The following is a 7124-nucleotide window of genomic DNA, read 5'->3' on the forward strand; positions in this document are numbered from 1 at the left end:
CCAAATTGCTGGAATTACAGGCATGAGCCACCATGCCTGGCCTCTGCTAGTTCTGTATTCTCTAGAGTTGTCTTTACTTTGTGCTAGTGTGTCCCTCATTATGCTTATCCTCTGTTAAAATTAATACTTTGTCTTTTTTAAAAATAGAGTTTCACTGTTGTTGCCCAGGCTGAAGTGCAGTGACGCAATCTTGGCTCACCTTAACCACTGCCTGCTGGGTTCAAGCGATTTTCCGGCTTCAGCCTCCCGAGTAGCTGGTATTACAGGTATGTGCCATCATGCCTGGCTAATTTTGTATTTTTAGTAGAGACGGGGTTTCTGCATGTTGGTCAGGCTGGTTTTGAACTCCTGACCTCAGGTGATCCGCCTGCCTCTCCCTCCCAAAGTGCTGGGATTACAGACATGAGCCACTGTACCTGGCCAAAATTAATACTTTTTATATTAAGTTTACATATATATATTTTTTTCTTCTTTTTCTTTATTGATACCGGGTCTCACGTTGTCACCCAGGCTGGAGTGCAGTGGCAGAATCTCTGCTTACTGCAACCTCCACCTGACAGGCTCAAGCAGTTCTCCTGCCTCAGCCTCCCATGTAGGTGGGATTACACATATATGCCACCACACATGGATAGTTTTTGTGTTTTTTGTAGAGATGGGGTTTCACCATGTTTCCCAGGCTGGTCTCAAACTCCTGAGCTCAAAGCAATCCACTGGCCTTGGCCTCCCAACGTGCTGGGATTATAGGTGTGAGCCACTTTGCTCATTCTAGTTTAAAATTTTGAGTGGTTTATGTCTCTTGATTGGACTTCTACAAATACAGAATTGATGCTAGGAAGGGTCCAGAGAGATAGACCCACACACATGGGATTTGGGCATAGCTTTGGTTATCCAAGGAGCAGTGCTGAGCTCCCTGCTAATGTGACATGGGATGGTGGTAATTTCCAGGAAATGACCCCACAATGATCCAAACTACCACTTATTGTTGATTGTAATGAAATGCCTGCTGAGGCATAGGCCCTGCGAGCTTAGGGGTGCTACACTTGACCACTGTGACAGTAAAGATAACTCTGAAGAATAGCATGGGATGGATCCTTTCGGATGTACTTGAGCAGGGGTCTCCAACCACAAGGCCACAGAGCCGGAAGTGAGCAGCAGGCAGGTGAAGAGAAATTTCGTCTTTTGTCTAGATTCTGCCATCGCTACCATGACCACCTAAGCACCATGTCCTGTCAGATCATCATCAGCATTAGATTCTCCTAGGAGCATGAACCCTGTTATGTGCATGTGAGGGATCTAGGTTTCACGCTCCTTAGGAGAATCTAATGCCCGATGATCTGTCACTGTCTCCCAACACCCTAGATGGACAGTCTAGTTGCAGGAAAACAAACTCAGTGGTCCCACTGATTCTACATTATAGTGAGTTGTGGAATTATTTCATTATATATTACAATGTAATCATAATAGAAATAAAGTGCACAATATGTGCAATGCACATGAATCCTCCTGAAATCATGTCCTTCACCCCCCAGTCTGTGGGAAATTTGTCTTCCACACACACACTCTGTAATTTTGTGGTAGAGACAGGGCCCTGACAGGCTCAGCTCCTCCCTCACAGTGGCCTGTTCCTGCCCAACTCATGCCTCTTGCAACCTGCCCAGAGGCCTGAGCTCCTGCCTCACACTGGCCTCTCTAGGCCAAGAACCTCCCTGACGCTGGCCTGCTGAGGCTCAGCTCATGCCTCTCATGGCCTCTCCAGGCCCAGCCCCTGCCTGTGGGTGGCTTCCCCAGGCCCAGCCTCTACCGCACAGTGGGCCCTCCAGGCCCACCTCTTGCTGCGCTGTGGCCTTCTCGGACCACGCTCCTGCTCTAGGCGACCTCAGACAGCGCAGCTCCTGCCTCCCAGTGGCCTCTTTAGGCCCAGCCCAGCTCATGCCTCTCCACGGCCTTTCCAGGCCCCGCTTTTGACTTTTGGCGGCCTCTTCAGGCCCAGAACTTGACCTGCAGTCGGCCTCTCCAGGCCCAGCCTCCTGTCTCCCGAAGGCCGGTATACAGGCCCAGCCTCTGCCTCACAGTGGACTCTCCACGCCTAGTCTGCAGCCTCACCGTGGCCTCCCCAGTCCGAAGCTCCTGCCTTCCAGCAGCTTCGACAGGCCCCGCTCCTGTCTCCCGATGGCCTCTTTAGGCCCAGCTCAGTCCTCGCGATGGCCTTTGCAGGCCCAGTTTGTCCCTTTTGGTGGCCTCTCCAGGCCCAGAACCTCCTCAGGTCGGTCTCTCCAGACCCAGCTGCAGCCTCCCGGTGTCTTCTCCAGGCCCAGCTCTTCCTCCCGGCTGCGTCTACAGGCCCAACTCCTGCCTCACAGCAACCTCTGGACTCGGCTCCTGCCCGGCTCCCGGCGGCCTTTGTAGGCTCCAGACTTCCTCAAGCCAAGCTCTCCAGGTCCAGCTCAGGCCTCACGGTGGCCTCTCCAGGCTCAGCTCCTGCCCTCCGACGGTATCTCCAGGCCCCCAAACTTCCTCCAGTCGGCTCCGCTAGGCCCAGCTTGGGCCTACCGGCGGCCTCTGCAGGTCCAGCTCATCCTGAAGTCAGCCTCTTCAGGCCCAGCTCCAGCTCCGGCCTCCCGGCGGCCTCTCCAGGCGCAACATGTCCTCAAGTGGGCCCCTCCAGGGCCAGCTTCTGCCCCCCATAGGCCTCTAGAGGCCCAGACTCTGCCTCCCTCGTGGCAGCCTCTCCAGGCCCAACTCTTCCTCTTCCTCCTGGCTGCGTTGACAGGCCCAACTCCTGCCTCGCAACAACCTCTTTGGGCTCCGCTCCTGCCCAGCTCCTGCCAGCCTTTGTAGGCCCAAACCTTTCTCCAGCCAAAGGTTTCTATGGGCCCACCTTCTGCCTCCTGGTGGCCTGCACAGACCCAGTTCTCCGGCTGGAGAACAGCCTCTGCAGGCCCCGCTCTTGCCTCCCAGGGGCCTCTCTAGGCCCAGCTCGCGCCTCATGGCGGCTTCCCAGGGCCAGGTTCCTGCGTGCCTCCCGGCAGCCTCGACGGGTCCAGCTCCTCCCACATGGTGACCTGTTGCGGCCCAACTCATGCCTTGCGCAACCTGCCCAGAGGCGTGAGCTCCTGCCTCACACTGGCCTCTCTAGGCCAAGGTCCTCCCTCACGTTGGCCTGCTGAGGCCCAGCTCATGCCTCTCGTGGCCTCTCCTGGCCCAGCCTGTCTGTGGTTCCCCTCTTCAGGCCCAGCCTTGACCTTACAGTAAGCTGTCGATTTTCACCTTTTGCCTCTGTATGCCCAAATCGTCCTGAAGTCTCCAGGCTCCATTCCTGCCTTTTGTCAATCTCTCCAGTCACAAGACGTCCTCATGTCTGACTCTTCTGTGTTTGGCTTTTGGCTCCTGGTTTCCTTTTTTGGACCAGATTGTCCTCCAGCCGGCCTCTCCAAGCCCATCTCCTGCCTGCCGTCTGCCTCTGCAGTGGAAAACTTTCTCTATCAGCCTCTCCAGGCCCAGCTCCTGCCTTTGAGTGTCCTTTTAAACCCATTCCACCTCATGCCTCTCTGGGACCTTCCCAGTGTCTGCTTTTGATTTTCATCATCCTGTTGAGACCAAGAAGTTATCCTGAAGTTGGTCTCTGTAGTCCCAGCTTTCACTTTTGGAATGCCTGTACAGGCCCAGCCTCTGCCTCACAGCGCCCTATCCACGCCCAGCTCTTGCCTCGCTGTGGCCTCCCAGTCCATAACTCCTGCCTGTCAGCAACTTCGACAGGCCCCCCTCCTGCCTTCAAATGATCTCTTCAGGCCCACCTCATTCCTCTCAACAGCCTTTCCAGGCTGAGTTTTTTCCTTTTGGAGGCCTCTGTAAACCCAGAACTTTCTCAAATCTGCCCCTCCAGGCCCAGTTTCTGTCTCCCAGTGTCCTCTTCTGGCCCACCTCTTCCTCCCAGCGCGTCTACAGGTTCAGCTTTTGCCTCATAGCAACCTCTTTGGACTCAGCTCCTGTCCAGCTCCTTGTGGACTTTGTAGACCCAAAACGTTCTCAAGTCCAGCCCTGCAGTTTCACTGCCTTCCTGGTGGCAGCCTGAATAGGTCCAGCTTTTGCCTGACAGTGGCTTCTTAAGGTTGCCTCAACAGACCCAGCTCCTGCCTCACACTGGTGTCTCTAGGCCCAGATGCTGCTTCTCACTGTCCTCACCTGGCCCATCTCTTTCCTCAGGTCTGCCTCCCAAGTCCCAGCACCTGTCTCACTGTGTTCTCAGTTATACAAGCTCCTGTCTCACAATGGTCTCTTCTCGCCCATCTTTGGCCTCATAGTGGCCACTCGAATCCATCTTCTGCCTCATCGTGGCCTATTCTCTCTTTGCTCTTGCCTCACAATCACCTCTTCTGGATCCAGCTTCATCAAGGAGCCTAAAGTTTCCCTGGACTCTTTTTTTTTTTTTTAAAGGGGGGGCCAAATTATTATTTTAAAATTTGATTACAACCAATTTTGTTGGCATTAAAATTAGAGGCATTAAGCTGGAATGTATATATACCAAAACCAGAAATTGAGTTTGGCAAAAATGGGAATAGGAGTTGTTCAGTAATTTCAAATTAGAAATCAATTTAGAGAAACAAACCCCATGCTTACATTGATTGTGCTGCAGATTTAAACTTCAGTAGTGCATTAGTAAACTGTTCACATTTAGATCTTCACCTTGAGATTTGACAGCTGTTTCTTGAAAAAAATCTCAGTACCTTGTGCAAATAAAATCGGTCTTCCATGTGCCTTAGCACACACTTAAAATTTCTCCATTGTATATATACAAAACACCTGCAATGTGGGCAGGGCAAAATACTTTCATAACAAAACTATAATATACCTCTCAAGTATGAACAATATACACATAATACATGGTATACAGTATTTACAAAACATAAAATATAATACAAGCTGTTTGTATGTAATTTTTAAAACTCATCTTTTACAATTGTATGTTGCAACAAGGCAAATTTCCATTTCTGTACCAATTTTCTCAAGAGTCCAGGGATATGGGAAAAATTATGTTTTACACACATACTGAAATCTAAGTTTGAACTTTCAGGAGCATTTTTAAGTGTACTGCCATCAGCTCCCTGTTTTGGTTGGAATTTTCAACAGTGCTTCCCATCCAGTGACTAGGAGGCTTTGGAAGAACACTAGGAGAAGGTGGATCACTAAACTTTGCCCCAGCATAATTTTCCTTTTGGCTCACTTCAGTTAGAAATGCTGATTTCTTCACATGCAAATTTTTAATGTTCTTGGTATTTTTAAAAGGCTTTTTTTCCTGCTTCTGAATTCTGTCAGATGAAACAGAATCCTGCCAAAAGCTGTTTTCATTTCTTTTTGCAGAGGTGATCTTGGTTAGTGGCAAGTTATATTTGCTTTTCTGTCTGTTTATCTTTGGTTGCTCATACAAGTGTATACCATGAACAAGCTGGCCTTGGGGAAGGGCAGTTTTCTCCGATTTTCCCATCTTTGATTTTAAAACTTCTTTCCTGAGCGGGGTTTGGCCAGGAGCCACGGGCCGCAAAGGGGCAAGGTCGGGACTGGCTCCCTCCCTGCGGGTTGCGGCTGCAGGACTCGGGGCCAAGGAGGCGGCCGGGCCTGGGACCTCCTGCGCTGCTCCGCTCCGGCCGGTCGCCGGGCTCCGGCCGCCCTCCAGACTGGGCCGGTGCTGCTGGTACTGGTGGAAGCGGCTGGGCAGCTGCCCTGCGGGGCTGGCCCGCACCTTCTTCTTTCGCCGCTTCTTTGGCGCTGCCTGTGGGTGCCTCCCGCCAGGGCGAGGTTGCGGTTGGGCAGAGCTGCTGGAGCGCGAGGCTGCGGGGTCAGACATGGGCCATCTCACCCTAAGAAGTGAGGGAGGAAGAGGGTCGGGGGGCAGTACCCAGGGGTCCGGGATCGGGGTAAAGGAGGCGGAGCTGTGGTCACCATCGGGAGGGCCCCGAAGTAACCGCGGGAGGAAAAGCCAAGCGGCGCAAGGCGGCCACCCAGGACGAGCGGCTCCCGCTGCGGGACGGAGACGACGGTCATAGCGCTAGGAAGCTTGTCTCTCAGCAAGGAGGAGAGAAGGAGGTGAAGCCAGTGAAAATAGGGTAACAGCGATGGATGCTGCTAGGAGAGCCAGAGAAGATCACGGAACATGACTCGGGCGGTGGCGGCGCAGCAACCCCCTGGACCGTTATTTGTTGGTAACTTCACAGCAGAGTGCCCTAGCAAAACACCTGTCTCTTCTTTTAACCTTGATAGTGGATTTCTGACAAATTTATAAATTCTGGCTGCGTGGTTTCATAGTGATTTTTTTATTTAGTGTGTCATCATTTTTCTTGTCTTCTTTGAGTGGCAATGGGAATGAGCCTCTGCTTGGGTCCCTTTTCTTTGCTCTGGACATGGTAGCTTCTCACTTCATGTCTTCTATATTTATATTTTTTTACAGTTATCTTTTTTGTTTTGTTATGTTCTTGCTGCGTCACCCAGGCTAGAGTGTAGTCGTGTGATCATGGCTTACTGCAGACTTGGCCTTTTGGCCTGAAGTGATTCTCCCAACTCAGCATCTTGAGTAGCTGATACTACAGGCACATGCCCCCATGCCTGGCTAATTTCTGATTTTTTTCTGAGAGGTTGGTTCTCACTATGTTCCCCAGGCTGTTTCCAGACTTTTGGACACAAGCAATCATTTTGCCTGAGCCTCCTGAAGTGCTGCGATTGCAAGCGTGAGCCACCATGCCTGGCCTGCTATTTGCTTGTCATGAAATATTAAGAAATTACTTTTTGATTAATATACAATTTCCATATAGATTTGTTTATATATACATATTATAAATGTTTCATGGATACCGATTTTTTCCCTTTTTTGAGGCAAGGTACCACTTTCTTAGGATGGAGTGTGATGTTATGATCCTGGCTCACAGCCTCTTCTTTCTTGGCTTAAGTGATCCTCCCACCTCAGCCTGCTGGGTAGCTGGGACCCCAGGTACAAGCCGCCATGCCCAGATAATTTTTATATTTCTTGTAGAGAGGGGGTCTCACCATGTTTCCCAGGCTGGTTTCAAACTCCTGGGCTTAAGCCATCCTCCCCCCTCATCCTCTTGCAGTGCTGTGATTACATATGGAAGCCA

The 7124-nt window shown here is 51.3% G+C and overlaps 2 pseudogenes across 1 annotated transcript; one reads left to right on the forward strand and one right to left on the reverse strand.

Moving 5' to 3' along the window:
* LOC104673653 overlaps positions 1-2838 on the forward strand; it is a 49417-nt pseudogene extending 46579 nt beyond the window's left edge.
* A 1578-nt stretch (positions 2839-4416) lies between these two features.
* LOC104673646 lies at positions 4417-6051 on the reverse strand (annotated as a pseudogene). Its single transcript, XR_004058027.1, has one exon. The product of XR_004058027.1 is annotated as a proline-rich nuclear receptor coactivator 1 pseudogene (transcript).
* Positions 6052-7124: the final 1073 nt, after the last annotated feature.

This window comes from Rhinopithecus roxellana, chromosome 6, assembly GCF_007565055.1.
Source record: "Rhinopithecus roxellana isolate Shanxi Qingling chromosome 6, ASM756505v1, whole genome shotgun sequence".
NCBI lineage: Eukaryota > Metazoa > Chordata > Mammalia > Primates > Cercopithecidae > Rhinopithecus > Rhinopithecus roxellana.